General features: G+C 41.0%; 1 long non-coding RNA gene across 1 annotated transcript; it reads right to left on the reverse strand.

Moving 5' to 3' along the window:
• Window positions 1-1497: 1497 nt before the first annotated feature.
• Window positions 1498-8927, reverse strand: LOC138920380 (uncharacterized). The gene is made up of 4 exons (XR_011431462.1): window positions 8445-8927; window positions 7895-8018; window positions 6769-7221; window positions 1498-2319 (listed from the first exon to the last, which is right to left on the reverse strand). It is a non-coding gene; the product is annotated as an uncharacterized lncRNA (long non-coding RNA).
• Window positions 8928-17221: the final 8294 nt, after the last annotated feature.

Consider the following 17221-nt stretch of genomic DNA (forward strand, 5'->3'; position numbering starts at 1 on the left):
CACTTTCATTTCTGTTCATCAGTTCCTCTTCCGTGAACTTGCCATACAGCTACAGTTCCACAAGACGGGGCGGGCAGGCAGAGGAAAGACAGGGAACTGGTTGGCTATTCCCGATAATGACTCACTGTCTGGCTGTTATGCAGAGATGAGATGCCATGATCTGTTGATGCCTTTCAGCTTTCTACCTATGCTGAGTTCATTTCCCATTTTCCAGGCAGTTTCTCTGACAGCTCTGCAGCAATCAAATTAAGGGGGATGTCGCTGTGATAAATGAATGCTTTTACATTCTTATTGCTCAGCATTGCACCTCCTTCCACAGTGGTATATAATTCAGAAGGTGGAATTGCTCTGGAATCTGGAATTACCCTGCTCTCAGTGATAGGCAAGAACAAGCTTCATGATAATATTTGTATAAATCAAAAATCATTTGTGTGGGGCCGGCCCCGTGGCACAGCAATTGAGTTCTCACGTTCCGATTTGGCGGCCCTGGGTTCGAGGGTTCGGATCCCGGGTGCGGACATGGCACCACTTGTCAAACCATGCTATGGCAGGTGTCCCACATATAAAGTGGAGGAAGATAGGCATGGATGTTAGCTCAGGGCCAGTTTTCCTCAGCAAAAAGAGGAGGATTGGCAGCAGATGTTAGCTCAGGGCTGATCTTCCTCAAAAAAAAAAAAAAAATCATTTGTGAAGCAAGCAAAGCCTAAATACATACATATACACATAAACCACAAATAATTAAATACATGGAAGATTTGGAAGAGGTGTTGGGGGGCAGGATAAAGCAACAATTTGATTTTAAGTTTATGAGAACCCTAATTTCCTTCTTTTCTTTTTTTAAAGATTGGCACCTGAGCTAACATCTGTTGCCAATCTTTGTTTTTCTTCTTCTTCTTCTCCTCAAAGCCCCCAGTACCTAGTTGTGTATTCTAGTTGCAGATCCTTCTTGTTGTGCTACATGGGACACTGCCTCAGCATGGCCTGATGAGTGGTGCTAGGTCCACGCCCAGGATTCGAACCAGCAAAACCCTGGGCCACTGAAGCGGAACGTGTGAACTTAACCACTCGGCCACGGGGCCAGCCCTGAGAACTCTAATTTCTAAGAGATTTTTCTCCCTTGCAGGTCTTGTTCACACGTTCTCAGAGTTTGGAAAAGAAGCGTGTAGGTGGGTAGAAGCCTTGGGCATTTGCTTAGGGCTAGTTCAGACAACCTGCTCTGCAGATCTGTACGCGATGACAGGAAGCAGCACCTTGGTGTATTGGTAATCAATAAAAGGAAGTTACAGAACAACAAGTATAGGATGACCATAAAAAAAAGATGCAAAAGAAAACTATATGTATGTATGTATGGATGGATGGATCTAATCTCTCCATCTTTCTATCAATCATTTATCCATGCACAGAAAAAATCTGGAAGAATACACACTAATTGTTAATAGTGGTTAATTCAAGGGAGGGAATTTGGTTGGGGTGGAATGAGAATGATGAAGAAGGATGACATTTTTAAAATATTTCTGTGTTATTTGAATTGTTTGCAATTAATTACTTTTGCAGATCAAAGATCCCCCACAAAGAAAAGATAGTAAGTAAATAAATCACCAGCTTGGATTTAAAAATGAGTTGCTTAAAATGATAGCATAATGACTTTTTTTTTTAGCAAGGATAAATTAACTGCTTTGATCTCACCATGATGTGTTTATAACAGCTCATGGGAAAAAATGACAAATGTGCTTGGTTGTAACAATGTCTTCATTGGCAAATATCTTGTTCCCTGGAAATAACTTGGAAAGAACAGAGATAAACTATGAAAATGTTGGTGCTACAGAATAGAAAGGCCTGGGATTGAACTGTAACGGTACTGTAAACATGCATCTGAGGTGACAAAAACAAACCAGAACAACAAAAAAACCTACATGTTTGAGCAGATACTGCATGCGTTCTTTAAAATGTAAATTCAATTTAGTAGACATTTTGTGATTACCCAGCGTTACAGACTGAATTGTGACCCCCCCAAATCCATATGTTGAAGCCAGAACTTCCAGTGTGATTATATTCAGAGATAGGGTCTTTAACAAAGTTATTAAGGTTAAATGAGGTCATAAGGGCAGGGCCCTAATCCAATAGGACTTGTTTTCTTATGAGGAAAGGAAGAGAGTGTGTGTGCACAGAGGGAGCCTCCCACAAGCTGCAGTCAGGAGTTGGCTGGGCTGTCATCATCTGAAGGCTTGACTGGAGAGGGATCCGTTTCCAGGCTCACCTGGTTGTTGGTAGGATTCAGTTCCTTGTCACATGGGCCTCCCCAGCATGGCAGCTTGCAAACTGAGAAGCAAGAGAGCATCTGCTTGTAAAACAGAAATCACAGTCTTTTCTAACCTAATCCCAAAGGGACATCCCATCACCATTGCTACATGCTATTGATTAGGAGCAAGTCACTAGATCCAGCCGACACTCAAGAGGCAAGGATTACACAAGGGCATGAATACCACGTGGGTGTTCTTGGGAGCCATCTTAGCAGTTGGCTTAACCAACTCCCCTATAAAATGGAACATTAACCCCAGCCTGCCCAACTCACAGGCTTTTTATGAAAATTCAATAAGCTGGTATGTTTGACTATGTTTCAAGATGTCTATCATTGTACAAAAGTGAGGAATTTTCAACAGAGAATACATTGTGACTGTCTCAGGACAGCATTTCCTTGGGGGATGGAGGGGGCTATAAAGGTGAACTGGTACATTTATTTAGGAGAAGAGAATGTAAGTTCTTCTTAATCAGTAATTTCTCTGATTTTCTTTTCACTTATAGCTACCTAACATTGTTCAAATAAAGAATATGACCTCTTCTTCCCAGGAGAGATGGAACTTATTTTTTATTAAAAGCATTTACTGATGCTTAGATCCGTCACATCTTGTACATTTCCAAAGCAAACTGAGCAAAAGGTCAATGCAAATGTTCTTATGAATCAAATCCTTAAAATGTTCACAGCCTAAAAGGCTAATAATCTTCAGATACAACTGCTGAGAAATTCTTGTATTTAAAAAAAAATGCTATTTTCTAATTCTTAAGCTAGAGAAAATTTTTGATGTCCAGAAAATATTGACTGGTGCGTTTACGTAGGACTATATCCATCAAAACAAGGTAAATTAGTGCCTTGCGTTTTTATAAAATAGTTTTATTTGCATTTGTCGAATAGCATTAATAAAACATTGTACGGTTTGTAAACTGAAATCTTTAAAAATCAATGCTTAAAAGAAACACTTCACACCTAATAGGTATAAAAACAAAGTTACACATTAAGATGTATAATGTGATGTTAATTTTGTATGAAAATGGATATAATTTCTATATTTCTATATATACATAGGCAGGATAGACACCAAAATGTTAAAAGTGATTATCTCTAAGTGACATTAGAATATTTGAATTTTATTCTTTTTGCCTTTTTCGAGTTTTCTCAGGCATCCTGTTGTGCTGTTTGGGTATCCTCTGATCGATGAATGCCCATTTCGTTAGAGTTCGAAGGGGGAGAGACAAAGGGAACAGCTTGCTCCGCTGTGTTGCTAACGTCGCTCTCTTTTTTGAGTTTTCTACAGTAAACATTCTTGGCTTTTATAAACAGAGAAAAGCTGTACAAAGAACCTATATGTTTCTACTTTTAGAACAATAGTCCATGGGCAGCAGCAGCACAGTGACAAAACGGGAATAACATGGTAATGGGAGGGCTGAGCGGGCTTTGGAGCCAGGCCATTCCCGCTGTCCCAAAGGCCTGGGCTCCCTGACAGCACCCCTGGGATGCTTCAAAGCACAGCTTAGACCACCGTGGTAAGCAAACCAAAGCTAATAAGAGTCAAAATACTACCACCACCCCTCTTTCTTTTCCGACTTAAGTAGAATTCTGAAAGGACTCCCATTGAAAGAACTACCTCTTGAACCATTTCTGGTTCATACTTAAATTGTTGACTTGCATTCATTTAAGAAATAACTGAAGCTGAAAGCAGGTAATATAAGTTTACTCCAGGTGGCTATCTTCCCTCCTCCAGTGTCTATCAGGATAATGTGGTTGTTCTCCGTCTGCTCCCAAACCAGGTCACAGTAATGCCCAACACCCCTTAAGGTCGCTCCTGGCTACTGTGTGGAAACCACCCCAAACAGGGTCCCTAACTCACATCTCGTGTCGGGGCTTTTTCTGGGGGACAAAGGCAAAAATAGAAACCTGAGAGGAAAGCACCCCAGCCAGTTGGGTGAGGCAAAGTGTTTCTAAGGAACCTGGACAAGAGAAGTCTTCTTTGCAAAATTTTGCCTGAAGGGTTGAAAAGTAAACTCAGTATCACAAAGATGCTCCCAGAACTGAGGTGGCTGCTGACTGCTTGACCGTTGCTGTATGGTTAAATGTTTTTTAAAATCAGAAATCGTTGCAAAAGAATAAGATAGAGACTAGCAAAGGAAATACGATAAGAACAGTTATGTGGGTTTTTGTGAGAGGAAGAGAGCAAAAGAAAAGCCTTTCAAAAGAAGAGTCGCAGAGTGATTCATATCTGTAGTCTAAGTAGATTATGTAGCTCCTGGCAAGGATCTTCCATTTAGTACAACCCAGCAAAGGTTTGCTGAGTGAGTGAATGGATGGGAGGGGCGGGGGATGAATGAATTAATAAATAAGCAAATATTCATTTTCTGTGCCAAAGAAACCCTCTTGTTGCCCACTCCTGGAGATGAAGAGGAAGAGGAAGAGCATGGGGACCTTCATAATCAAATTAATGTAGGATGCTTATGTGTGACTCAGGGCGGGGCACATCGAGAGCTCTCATCGTGATAAGGCCAGGGTAAGAGTTCACAGAGAATAGAGTCAAGAGAAAGATGAATTTGTCAGGTAAACCTGACTGGACATGGGAACAAGTTGGTAGTATACTTTGAGAAGTGCGAAGTACGGAGTTTTAGATGTTCTGGAAGAGATTTTGTGGACTCCTGGAGAGTAAGGAGCTATAGCTGAAGAAAGAATATTTTTGGTATTCTGACCCTGCCTCATATATAACATTTATAATAATCTATATCCTCCATCCTAAACTGCCTCCCCCCTCCTTGCCTATCTCCTTTCCTCCCTTTATTCTTCTTTCTCTCCCTCCTTTGCCTTCCCTTCATCCCTCCCTTCCTTTTTCCTTTTTTATGTAAATAATTAATTACGTTACAGTTAAGAAAAGTGATAGTTGACTTAAATGAGATGTCAAAAGAAGAACGGTACTCTAGAGGGGTAGTGGATCAGGAGGGAATCATTTCTATAGAAGTCATTTGAGAGAATCGTCAAAGAAAATTTCTAGAAAGCACGGCTGAGGGAAGGGAATTGCAGACAAGAGGTGCTGAATGTGCAAAGGAATGGAGGTACTATATGGGGCCCAAGTCACTCAATGGGGTGAGAATATGGGATACACATCGGTGGTGCCAGAGGATGAAGCCGGAAGGTTGATGGGGGCCAGATTTTGAAAAGGCTCATGCCTGACACCATCAGTAGCACCTCCTGAATGTGCACCTCCCTCCTCCCTCCTAAGTGTACAAATACTTGGAATGGCACACTCTCGTTTCAATACGCCTGCTAGAAATTCATATACTTTTCCTGATGTCTGAGCGGCCTTGGATTATGCCATCTATGGTGATAGAGGCTGCAACCATTAGGTGACACTGCCCAGTGTGGCTTAACCATACCAATGTAGTGGTGAACCAAATCAAGTTTAACAATAAACTCCAAACTCTGACCTGTGTCTCCATGGGTCTCATGTTTGTGTGTGGGGGAGAATGGGCCGTGGAATGTGTCTCCATCGGGGATAAGGGTTGCTTTTCGGCTCACCTATTGTCTCCTGTAATTATTGACAATGAAATCAGAGATCAGCAGCTCAGTCTACGGGAGGATTTTATAAAGGAGTGAGATGTGATCAGATCTGCATTCTAGAAAGAAAACAGAACAGTTGAAAGAACTGTAACTTTAATTTACACTGACTGTAGAACTGAAAACCCCTGTAGGTTGTGACTTCTTAAATCCTTACAGTAACAACAGGAAAGGAAAATCTCTTAGCATACATTAAAGTTACAGAGCCTTAATATTAATGAAACTGAGTGAACACTTTGGAATTTCCCACCCATTTACCATTAACACAAGGAAGTTGATAGTCATCTTAAAGAAAGCCTGGTTTGACTGCTTAGACGCATGACCATGTTTTTTCTACCTTTTTTATGTTTGCTCAGCGGTTCTCAAATTTCCATGTGCATGAAATAGTTCGATTGTGTACACAAAATCATATATGCTTTGCTTTGTGGGAAATGTTTAAGAGTCATTTTTGACACTCTGAAACCTTGCTTTATGGCTGTCTCTATCCTCTTAACTGAAGTTTAAGATTCTCATCTCCCGTCTTGTATCATAGTCCAGGAGAGAGATGTGGAGAGCGGGACCCAAGGCTCCTGTTTGTCTCCTGGTCACTAGTCTCATCATTCCCACCCTTGCTTTTGACCCACATTCTCCATACCTTCAAGCTGCCCATCATTTGCTAGCTTTGGGTCAGGCGGTGGGCCCCTAGGATACTCAGGTATCTGGGATAGACACACATTCTCCTTTCTCTCCCTTCCTCTCTATGAACGCGGAGGGATCACGGCAACTTCTTGACCTGAACTGCACAAATATTAAACTAAAGTAGGTTCTGGGTGTGGATCTCCCGCAAGGAGTATAATTTTTTTAAAAATTCTTTTTCAGTTTCTTGTCACTGAGCTGGGCACAACAATGGCACTGACCTCATGGTTGTCAGGAGGATTAAACTGGACGATGAAGGTAGAGTTTATGGCACAGTAACCAGCAGGATAGTAAGTTCTCAATCCATGTTAGCTGCTTCTTCTGTCCTGACATCTAGGAGTTTTCACAGAGTCATTCATTTATTTTTAAGTTCACGCAAAGGAATAATATTTTCAGATAACAAGTAGGGCTGCACCTCTGTAGGCTTCTGCTTGATATTCTGCCCAAATCTGCTTTTTGGCTCTGGCTTCAGTCTTTGCCTTTGGAAGCCTGAAGAGCTGATTGCCCTTTTCTCTCTCATTTCTCACATCCTTGAACTTGGCCTTGGCCAGCGAGCAGGTATTCAGGTGGTCACCATCACACATGATCAGCATAGCAACTTCAGTTATGGGAATAAGGCCTGTTGCTCAAATTTTCTGTGATTGCCCAAATATTTGCTTTCATTCTGCAGGTAACTTAAAGTGAAAAATACCCTTATGTGCTTTATATATTGAAATTCTATTAATTGAAATAAATGCAGATTTATTACTGTACACTACATGCTATGATGCTATGATAATTAATGGTGATTTTTAAGGTTACTAAAATTATGTACAAAATCACGTAGGGAATTTTCAAATAATTAGATGCATAGGAAAATAATATTTTTGTTAAGTATCAATCTAAGAAAGTGCATTAGCTAGAAACATTTAGGAAAAGTATTATATAGTTTTTGAGCCAACAAATCCTATATAAATTTAAGTCATAAAAGGTAGAATATTCCAGATTAGATAATATCATAACATCTGCAAAATTGTTTAATAATTTTTCATTTGTAATTTTACACACAATAACCTTGTTATTACATTCTTAAATTCTTAAGAATTGTATTTAATCTTATCAGTTTCTATCTGGGCCATGAGTATATAAAGGAAAATTCTTGTTTATGAATTCTTCTCATGATAGAGGAAAGCAGAATACTCATTTTACACTTCAACATTTCACAAGGAAGAATAATTTTAAATTACATATAATAACATCCATGATTAATCAACTTTAATTCAGAAGTAATAAATAACATAAAGAAGAGGAGAAAGCAACAGAAAAATGCCTGTTTACAGAGCCCACAAAATAAATGGCACTACTTACCACTGTGCAGTGTACAACCTGAGGTACTGTATATGGTGGCCTTATATATTCAGTGTCAGCAATGCTCAGAATAGTGTAGTAACAGCCTAGGAGCCGGCAGTGCTGAGAAATGACCATCCCTGAACTGTAATGTCAAAGATTTTACTTTGGTTACTAAGATTTTCAAGAATAAAATTTTCATAATAATTGCTTTTAAGTAAATATTTTCAGATTTATTCCTGTAGGCTAGAAGTTCATTCTGAAATATGATTACTGTCTTCAGCAGAATATCCATTTTAACACATGGTCGTTTAGCAAACAGCCAAAATGAGTATTCAGGACACCTCTAAATATATGAGATTTTTCTTTTCTGTATGCTTTTTCTTGTTGCCACAATGATAATAATGCTTCATATTAATGTAATACTCAAGTGTGCAGAAATGCTCTTTCTTTATTTTTCTCTAATCAAACTGAGCTAAATTCACATGAGCTTCTGTTTCATCTAATAGCAGAAAATGTAATCTAGCAATTCAAAGTAAACTCAGCTCCTTCTGGATTAAAATCTACTTACCTTCTGCTAGGGGGATAATCAGTCCAGTTCCAGGCTTATCTCCTCTCTCCCCTCCTGTTCTTTCTGGGGAGGGTCTGAGAGCCACAGCACCATTTCTATGTCGCACTGGTCAGCTCCAGGCAACAGACAACACTGGGACTCAAGGCTACCAGATCATCTCATATGATGAGAAAGGCTAGAAATCCAAAATTTTATATAAAAATCTTTCAATTTGTAAGTATCAGCAAGTATTTGCCCCTCCAGATCCACTCTGCGCCCTTGTTGACCCGGCTCTGTGCCGGGAGGCTGGCCCTTAGGGACGGTATCAATGGGCTTTTTTGCCCTCCACTTCCTAATTGGGCTCAGCCAGTGGGAGTCACCAGCCCGTGGGTCACAGCGGGAGGGAGGACACTTAGGGAGGAGTGTCTTCTCCATCTCCCTCTGTTGGCTTGAACTAACCATGGGTGCTGTCCTCCACCAAAGGCTCCTGTCCAGAGCCCTTCTGGGTATGTGGAATGGCCCTGCGGCTACAAGCACAGAAAGGCTTGCCAATCTTTGTTGTTTTCCCCTCACTCTGTCCGTACACTTCTAAAGAGTTCGTTTGAGAGTGCCATCTGTTTCCTGCCAAAACCCAGATTGATTCAGACACTAATTCAACTTTTTCTTTTTTAACTATATCGGCCAAATAAAGCATAAAAAACTGTATGGGCCAAATAAAACCATGCCTACAGGTCAGATTTGGCCCTTGAGTTATAAATACTTTATTTATAGCACCTCCTATGACATATTCTTGGCCTAAAAAAAAATTAATATCAATTTAATCAAGTATCTGTATCTATATTCCAGTTTAGGGGAAATAAGAGAGATGGAAGAGCAAGTTAACTGACATGATCCAAGATGTGGGACATCGCACTACAGGGCAAATGACCCAGTTTCTTCAACGAGGCAAAGACATGGAAAAAGGGCAGTTGGGCAAGGGGGACTGCTGTAGAATAAAAAAACTTGAGACAAAACAACCCAAATCAACATGTGAATCTTGTTTGGATCCTGGTCTAAGCTAAACACCCTTGAGACAATCAAGGAATTTTTAATATAAACGTGGTATTACATAAGATTAAAGACTTGTTAATTTTTCAATTTACTTATCAATTAAAGATGCTTCTTGAAGGACCAGTTAGAGATGGATAAAGAAGAATATGAAATGCCCGGTGTCTAGAATGTGATTTAAAATATTCTGGCAAGTATAATAAATGAATAAGTGGGGGGAGGATGAATGAAAGACGATTGGCAAAAATGTAGCAATAGGGAGATGGCACATGAGGATTTATCATTCTCTTCTCTTCACTCTTGTGAGTGTCTGAAATTTTCCAAACTACAATGTTTTTGAAAATGGGAAACAAAGATTTCCTTATTTGTTTTCAGGCAAAATTCCACTATAGAACAATGTCATGACCTACGCCCTCTCTAGCTTTTCCTCTTCCTGAGAAAGGCCCCTGAGGGTTCGCGCCCCAGGGAAGCCCTTTTCCGTCCGTGACAGTTCAGCCTTGCAGCATCCATCTGGAACGTGCTCACTCAGTTTTGGTGTCCCTGCTCCAATTCTCTTGTCTCCTACTGCCTTTACTTCCTTGCCCGGTTCATTGGGTTGACTTTCTCTCTGGCCTGAGTCGGAGCTTAGCCCTGGGTCTCAGATCTCCCAGCACTCTGGCTTCTACTATTTGGGACAGAAGTCGGAAAGTACCAAGTTTAACTGAAGTGAGCTGGTGGTCACCAGTCTTTTCTTTCTGGGATGCTGGGATTCCCATGGACCGCCACAGGGATTTTTACGACAAATTTGCTTTCTTGAATAATTGCGCAAAAATCGCTATCATTATTTTTGTTTTATAAATAGGAAAATGGAGAAACATAGCAAAAAAGTAATAATAAAAAACTTCATTGAAGATAACAAATAATTCTTTGGAGATGTTGATACTATAAGTCAACTTGCTCTCACCGGCAGGTATCATTTATAATCCTATTTTTAAAAATCAGTCAAAACCCAGATCTCCTCCTTAAGGGCAGCTGCTGATCAATAGAATTTAAATCTGCACAGTTTCATACACACACACACACACACACGCACACACACATACACACACCCCTCTGGTCCAATTAACCTTGTTAAGGATATGTTTTTACTCTTTGAAATGTACCATTATATTTTTTATTATCTATACATATGTCATATGTTATTCATGACATATTATTTCTCCGAAGGTAAGCTTAATAATGATTTTAAATGCTCAATGATTTAAAATTAGATGTGAAGATGGCAGGACTAGGGGATACAACACATGAACTGATTTTTGAGAACTGGAAAATAAAAAGAGCTAAGTACTCCATCTGACAATTTCAAAATATTTCAATTGTATGTGCTATTCCATAAATTATGTTAGTTTCAGTTAGTTAAAATAGTGAAAATTTAATGCAAAATACATAAATTCTCATGCATCGTTATTAGAGTGTTAAGAAAAAATAATGCTTCCAGATGCTAGTTTGATCGTCTCCTCATGTGCTCAAGTTCATTCTTGTTGTTCGGGTTTGCCACGTTGCTACATTTAATGATGTTGTACACAAGTCATTTGACTTAGATCAGAAGAATGCAAGCTCTGGATTTGCCGATTAGCAGATACGGAAGAGCACGTGCCTGTGATATGAACTTAGGTGTGTTCTTTGATAATTTCGTCTCAGTTCCTACATCTATAAAGTGTAAATGTAATATAATACCTCCAACTTGGGGTTAAAACACGAAAGACGTCTGGCACATTGGCAGCCCTCTGCTACGTAACTCTTAGCTATTTTTGTAGATCTGTGAGTGAGTCCTTTAACTTCTGTGAATCATAGCAATGAAGGCAACACCTCCTTTACATGTTAAGGATTAAATGAAACAATAAAGTGCGCTGTAAACTGTATTTTTTCTGGAAATGTGGATTATCATTTTGATTGCATGCCAAGATTCATGCCCTGAAATATGTTTGACAGTACTTTCTACTCTCAGGAAAGAGAGAGAGAGAAATAAAGAAGATGGATTTTCAGCCAAGCATTAAAACACCTTTTTTGTTAACCAAGCCTGAAAAATGACCAGCCATGTTGTCTCTTAAATGATGTGGTTTTTTAAACCAAGACCCTGCTGGAAGAGACACACACATACACACACAAACATACGCACAGAGATAGGAGGCTGGTTTGGGGTGGGGAGGGGGAGACTAGGAAAGTAGGGGATGCCTAGAGCAGAGTTAGAGTGCTTACAGAGGAGATAATTGAGTCCACTGATAAAACGGAGATGTGCTTTTAGTAAGTATGTTAAACAGGACTCATTCAATTGCAAGTGGCAAGCTCAAACTGGCTTCAGCGAAAGGGATTTTATTGGTTCATGTAACCGGAAACTCTCGGGGCAGATCATCTTTAAGCATGATTAAGTTCAGGGGAGATAGTTTCCCCAAGGCAAATCAGGGATTTGGGTACTAGAAGATCAGTGAACGGATGCTGGGGAGCCCAAAACAATGTATGTCTATGACAGTAAATATTCCAGACAGGGTTTAGAATGAGAGCAATAGAACTCATACTCTATCAGTATATTTGATGGGCACATTGATATGTAAGTCTTGAGGTATCAAGAATCTGTTGAAGACATAGATCCTGTGACGTGTTATTGAGTCAATTTTTATTTTACTAAGACACAAATACTCTCAGGGTAATTCATACAAATTGCCTCGCACCAGACTCGGCACATCATTATGTTAGCTTCCTTTCTCGCCCTCTTCTATACTCACTAGAAATAGATTTGCTCTCTCGTTAGTGAGAATACTTCAGTTACAAACATCAGGAAACCAACATGGCTAAAGATAACTGTGCCACAGCTCCCAAGAGTTTTCATCCCCTCAACTCGAGAAGCCAATTCAGTTCTGAGATGGAAATCTCAGCCCCAATTCAAAATTCTCAGGAAGGAATCCTGAGTGGTCCACTGTGCCCAGGAGTGATCCATCCAGTCAGCGATGGCCAGGGGGACAGGGCACGTACTGTGAAAATGACACAGGTGCCCCCTCTAGGACCAGTTAATGCAAAAGAAAATAGACTTAGAGATGTGGAAATCATTGTGAGAGGGGCACACACCCAGAAGTGTCTATGAGAGAATATTCTTTTAAAAATAAGGGAAGGCTCCTCTGATGAGGCCCTGCTCCTTTAATATTCCCAAAGCATCAGTGGGACTCAAAACAGTGACTGGCAAGCCTACATCAACATTTCTCCTCCATTTAGCTAAGAGATCTTCAGGCGGTGAATTGGCCTGGGAGAGCTGGCAATCTGTCACCCTCAGGAAGGCAGCCAATTCACAGGCCAAAGGCAGCTGCATGCTAAAGAGCCAGAGAGGCGCGCACTAGAAGAGAAAATAGGTAACGTTCTATCCAGGGGACCCAGAATCCTCTCTCTGGCTGTATACAGGGACCCTTTTACTGCAGTGACCAATCTTACAAAACAGAAATAGGTACAAGTTACTTTTTTACCTAGTAGAGCACAAAATAGTACAAAAACAGATAGAAAACAAAGCTAGTCCCCTCCTTTCCTTTCTAAGTCCTAGCGTTTTTAAAATAAACTTTTTGTTTTAGAATAGTTTTAGATTTACAGAAAAGTTGCAGGATGGTAGCGACTTCCCTATACTCTGCTCCGGTTTCCCCTATTGTTAACAATTTACATCAGGATGTTACGTTTATCACAACTGATGAAGCAAAATCGATACGGTATTGTTATCTACTAAAGTCAATTTTTATCAGATTTTCTTAGTTTTTTACCTAATATTCTTTTTCTGTCCCAGGATCCCGCAAGCATACCACATTACAGTTAGTTGTCATGTCTCCTCAGGGTGCTCAAGGCTGAGTTGTTCAGACTTTCCTGGTTTTCAATGACCTTGACAGTCTCGAGGAGTACTGGTCAGGTATCAGGTAGAATGTCTCTCGACTTGGTTTGTCCGATGTTTTTTCTCATGGTTATAAGGAAGTTAGGGTTTTGGGGAGGAAAACCATAGAGATAAGGTACCATTCTCATTACATCATTTCAGGAGTACATACTCTCAGCGTGATTTATCACTGATGATATGAAACTTATTTATATGGCTGAGGTAGTGTTTGTTAGGTTTTTCCACTGTAAAGTTACTCTTTTTCCTCTCGTCTCATACTGTAATTTTTCAAAAGATATCACTATTCACAGCCCATACTAAAGGGGTGGGGAGTTATGCTCTCCCTTCTCAAGGGGGCAGTGTCTACATTAATCCTTTGAGATTCCTCTGTACAGGAGATTTGGTTATTCTTCCTCATTTATTTATTTATTCAAGCATTTATTTATATGAGTATGGACTCATGGATATTTATTTTATACTTTGGATTACAGTCCAGTACTGCCTTATTTCTATTCGTTCCTCACATTGTTCCAGCTTCGGCCATTGGCAGCTCTTTCGGTTGGCTCTTTTGTTCCTTTGACATACCCTGCACCCATCATTTTGTTGTTGTTGTTTTGAGCACTGCCTTACTCTCTGGCACGACAAGATGCTTCAGGCTTGTCTGTACATTCCCTGCCCCAGCCCCAGAATCAGTCATTTCTCCAAGGATGTGTGGTTCCTTTCATTGCAGGATGGTATTAAATTCCAAGGCTGGGCCCTGCGTGTGCGTGTTGCTATTGTGGTGTTTTTATTTCTAGGCCCTCTCAGCGGACAGAACTTGAAAATACATATATGTATGCTAACTTGTGTACACACACATACCTGTAATTATTTCTATCTTTATCCGTCTGTATCTATAGTAAGGTAAACACGAGTTCATACTGATGTCTTAAACTCTAATTCAGTCCCGTATGGTTTATTCTAGCCTTTCCCTCTTGCTTAACTGTAATCTCTCATTCCAACTCCTACCCTCCGCTATCCATTTACTTATTGTTCAATCCCAGGTTTGCCTTTTAAAACACAAGGTAAATAAATACACCACCAGCTGAGATGGAGATGACAGATCTCGGCCCAAACAGACCCCATGAAAGTCTGTCCTGAAGACGAAAGTTTACTTGTTCTCATTCTTATTGTTTAACTTGAACTGTTCGTAATTCATAACCTCCCAAAATATTTTGTGGAAACAACTACCGAACAGGAGGACAACTGGTCATCAAACGACACTCTCTTCAGTCTCCAGTTGAGAGTGGAGTTAAACTGAAGCATCTTTACTTCTAATTGGGCCTTAAAGGGGCATCCCTGGAACCAGAAAATGTGGGTTCTAGAGATGGCCTTGTCACCAGTCGTATGGCTGTGATAGTCACTTTATCTCTCTAGGCCTTAGTTTCTTCATCTGTAATCCATTCACTCAACTGACATTTATTACCTCACTACTCTGTGTCAGTCACCGTGCGAGGGGCTCTGCAGAGAAATGCAACGGAGGGTCCAGTGTGGCGGCATTGAAGAGGTTTAAGCTAGGACGCTGCCATTTTAATCTTGTTAAAAAGTTGAAGGAGTAATGTTCCATGAACCCAGCAATTTCACCTCAAGGTATCTGCCCTGGGGAAACTCTTCAAGGATGCTTAGTGCAGAATTGGTTGTGAGAGAAGAAAATTAAAACAATCTCATGGTTTATCATTATAGGACCTGATACACAGAGGTTCAATCATGCAGTGGAATACTCCATAGGAGGTAAAATGAATGAAATATGTGTACATATATGAACATGACTCTGTCTTGAAAATATAAAGTTGAAAGAAAAACAATTTGCAGAACGACACATACAGCACAATACTACTTCTGTAAATGTTAAAACATACAGAACTGAACCCATACATTTCTAGTAAAGGCATAAAAATATGGAAGGGGAGAATATACACCAAGTTCAGCTTGCTGGTTACGTCTGGTGAGGGAGGAAAATGGGCTCAGGAAGGTGCACCAAGTGGGCTTCCATTACATCTGTAAAAATTTATTTATTAAAAATATTAAAAGATCAAAAGAAAATATGGCTAGATGTTGACAGTTGTTAATTCTGGATTGTGGCCAAACACGTGCATTTAATATTCTTCTATACTTTTCTGTTCTGGGAATGTTCAAGTGGTATTTTTCAAAAAGTTGCTGTTGGGGCCAGCCCAGTGGTGCAGCGGTTAAGTTCACACATTCATTTCTTGATGGCCCAGGGTTCGCCAGTTCAGATCCCAGCTGCGGACATGGCACCGCTCATCAAGCCATCCTGTGGTAGGCATCCCCCATAGAAAGTAGAGGAAGATGAGCACAGATGTTAGCTCAGGGCCAGTCTTCCTCAGGAAAAAGAGGAGGATTGGCGGCAGATGTCAGCTCAGGGCTGATCTTCCTCAAAAAAAAAAAAAAAAAGCTGCTCACAGTTTGCTTCAAGCAATGGGGACCTCAAGTCACCATGGAGTGAATTTGTGATCATCAGAAGTCAGCCACCAGGCTGTCTCATTGTCCTTTCACCTCAAGAAGTGCCCACATTCTGACACCGGGTTGGCTCCTCTCTCTGCACTCCCCTGTCTGCTCCCTCTCTCTCAAGAATAAAAGTAAACGTCTCTCCTTTTTTTCACATCCTGCAGTTCAGCCATCTCCTGCGTTGCCCTGGCCCCAGCCCTCCGAGTCTCACCGTTTACTCCAGCCAGATCATCACAGAATTGTCCGGTCCAAGTTTTGAAATAATGAAAATTACACCGGCTTTGTCTTTGCATAGGGAAAGTCACCAGAATGAGTCCTTTTTGCTATGTAGATGTACATGCCCGTTCACTGCCCTGAGGGAAGGAATAATCCAGAAATGTTCTGCCACAGCAAGGGCCCCTGGTGGTAGCTCACCAGGTAGAGGGAGGTGCGGTGGAGGTGATGAGGATTCTTTCAAGGAAAGACTTGCTGCTCCAGCTGCTGTGGGTGCTGTTGTCAGTGTTCTGCTGTCGGCCCTTTCAGGGACTGCAAAGAGCCACCTCACTCTGGGTCACACCCTTTCTTGGGCAGCCATCTCCTATGTTGCCATGGCAACACAGTGGCAGGTGGATAAAGGCTTGGTCATTTGGCCCAATGTGAAACATCACTTACAGTCCATTTTATCTCCAGAGCTCCCCTGGGGTCAGCCCAGGCTGTTGTCAGGCAGGCATTTCAGTTCAACTTCTCCCAGTGCCCAGTCCTGTTTCCTTCCATCCTATCCACAGGTCTTGATCTCAAGGGGACTCTCTAACAAGCATCCTGCACTCTAAACTCCATCAGGTGCCTTAGTCTTTCCTCCATACTCACTGGTGTGTGAAGTGCATCAGTCGGCTATCACTGCATTAATGCTGAACAGCACGCAACCCCCCAGATCTCAGTGGCATATAACAACAAAGAGTTCTTGCTCGTCGGTCTGCAGGTCAGTTAGCGTCTGGTGAGGTTGTTGATCCTAACTGGATTCAGCTGGGCATGACTCCAGGCCACAGCTTAGTTTCAGGTCTAATCTGCTGGTCTTTTATTCTAGAACCTACCGTAAGGAGTAACAGCTTCTTAGGACACGTTATTCCTATGAGTGGATAGAAGAAGTATAAGAGGGCTGGCATGAATGATAAGACCCCAACTAAGCTGAAACTGACACTGCTACTCTTATTCCATTGGCCAGAACAAGTCACAGCCAAATTCAACATCCTTGGGGATGGCAGGATACTCCATGCCCCACATAACAAAAGAAGGGAGGGGCGGAGGACTGTGAGCAAATGATGCTGCTACCACAAGTAGCCTGAATGGTGGGCAGATTTTCCTAAAGCACGGGATCCTTCTGGGAAAG

This window comes from Equus caballus, chromosome 23 (assembly GCF_041296265.1).
Source record: "Equus caballus isolate H_3958 breed thoroughbred chromosome 23, TB-T2T, whole genome shotgun sequence".
NCBI lineage: Eukaryota > Metazoa > Chordata > Mammalia > Perissodactyla > Equidae > Equus > Equus caballus.